This window comes from Panulirus ornatus, chromosome 12, assembly GCF_036320965.1.
Source record: "Panulirus ornatus isolate Po-2019 chromosome 12, ASM3632096v1, whole genome shotgun sequence".
NCBI lineage: Eukaryota > Metazoa > Arthropoda > Malacostraca > Decapoda > Palinuridae > Panulirus > Panulirus ornatus.
In genome coordinates this window covers 58,880,308-58,882,380 of record NC_092235.1, presented here as the reverse complement: position 1 = coordinate 58,882,380, position 2,073 = coordinate 58,880,308, and positions in this window count along the sequence as shown.

The following is a 2,073-nucleotide window of genomic DNA, read 5'->3' as shown; positions in this document are numbered from 1 at the left end:
TTATTCACTTTTCATGTCCTTCTATGATGTGGTGACAAAAAAGAAAGACTATGTTCATAAAAGATAAAGTCGCCGGAAAGATAAGGGATTTCAGAATGTCGCATCCATGGGCGTCTCCTTCCAACTCAGTGTCGGACGAGTTTCCAGCAAGTGAGTGGCCATAGTGCTGGCCAGGATCCGGAAAAATCCCCTAATCCAAGGTCAGAAGCCAGGGAATCCCCAAATCTTGGGCCAGGATCCAAGGAATTCCCAAATTTTGAGCTAGGACACGGAGAATTCCCAATCTTGAGCCAGGATCCGAGAGATCCCTAAATTTTAGACCAAGATCCGGTTAATTCCCAAATCATGAGCCAGGACCCATTGAATTCCCATATCTTAGGGCGAGGATCGGGGAAATCCCCAAATCTTAAGCCATGACCAGGAGAAATCCTCAAATCTTGAACGAAAACACAAGGAATTCCCAAATATTGGACCAAGACCAGAAGAATTTCCAAATTTTTGGGCCATAACTCGGGATATCCCTATATACTGGGCCAGGAACTGGGAAATCCCCAAATCTTGAAGTGAGACCTGGGAATCCCCAAATATTGAGTCAGGGCAAGAGGGAATCCCCAAATCTTGGGCCATAATCCAGAGAATTCTCAAATATTTTGGTCGGGACCAAATTGATCCCAGAATCTTAGGCCAAGACCTCGAAATTTCCCAAATATATGTGTTATTCGAAGAGAGATTAACACTCTTGTTGCCCGTGTGTGTGTGTGTGTGTGTGTGTGTGTGTGTGTGTGTGTGTGTGTGTGTGTGTGTGTATTATAAAAATCTGAAAACTTGTATGTGAAAGTTGTAAGTGTGAAACTTCCCATAATTCTCGGGTCGAATTCTGAACGAAGGTTGACCTACCCTTGCGTTCACATACGAATGAACGAAAATCATCTAAGCTTAGGAAAGAGACGAATCATTGGCGTGATATACATTGGCTATTCTTAAGGACCTTTATCTCTTCGAAGCGTCTATTACTGATTGATAGACAAATACCATTGAGATCCTAAGACTCTACACTGATCCCGCGACAGAAATTCCAACTTTCTAAGACAACTTCTAAGTTATGTCGTATCAAAAAGATATCTTATGATGTTAGATACTTGGAGAAATCCACTCTTTAGGTAATAAGATTCATTCATGTACCCGACAAGACTAAGAAAGTATCTTCGTTGACTTACGGAAGGCTGGAGACTAACTAGATATGAGGATTGTGCCTAAGGTTCGCCTAGAGTCAGGATAGCTGTCGAAAAGGGACGAAGAAATGTCTGATCTTATGCAGTGAAGCCGAGTCATGCAATGCCAAACCTTAGTAACAGGATCCTTCGACCTTTACAAACATTTCCTACTTTGCGGGGAATTATTGCAACACACGCGAGAGTCTCCTCATACAATAGTTGCTGTTCAGTCCGTTACAATTGATCATCTTAGTGGCATCTTTGAAGTTAACTACATCAGAAACGCCGCTACCCCAAAAAAAAATATTTCTAAAGTTAGAAAGTCTGGAAACACCTTTATAGCAGACTAAGGTCATTAGATCAATGAATTCTTCGGTGATCATAGACTCGCAACGACAACACAAGGACATTACTGACTGCACAAAAACAGGGATTTTTTTTGTCGTAATCTTAGAGATAGAATAGGAAAGTTTGTAAAGGCGAGCGTGCGTCTTACCTAGGTGCGTGTGAGTAAATGAAGAGATGAATATGTGGATACATAAATATGTAAATGGCAGTTTACAGGGTTCCGGCAGCCAATCAGCTGAAAATACATTACTGGAATATTACAGATTTCACGGATCTGGGAGTTCAAGATAGTTACTAGTTAACTCTTACAGCAGTTGATAACACTGCCGAAACCTCCCTCCAACGTCTCTATGAATATAGAAGGACAAGGATGTTCTATTCTCCAGGTAAGAATGAAACAGAAATGAAAAATATGATAACCTTAGGTGTGTTATATTCATTTCCTTCGCAAGGATGATTTTTCTATCTCCAATATCATTTGTAAAGATGAACAGCGTGATCAACTTTCCCT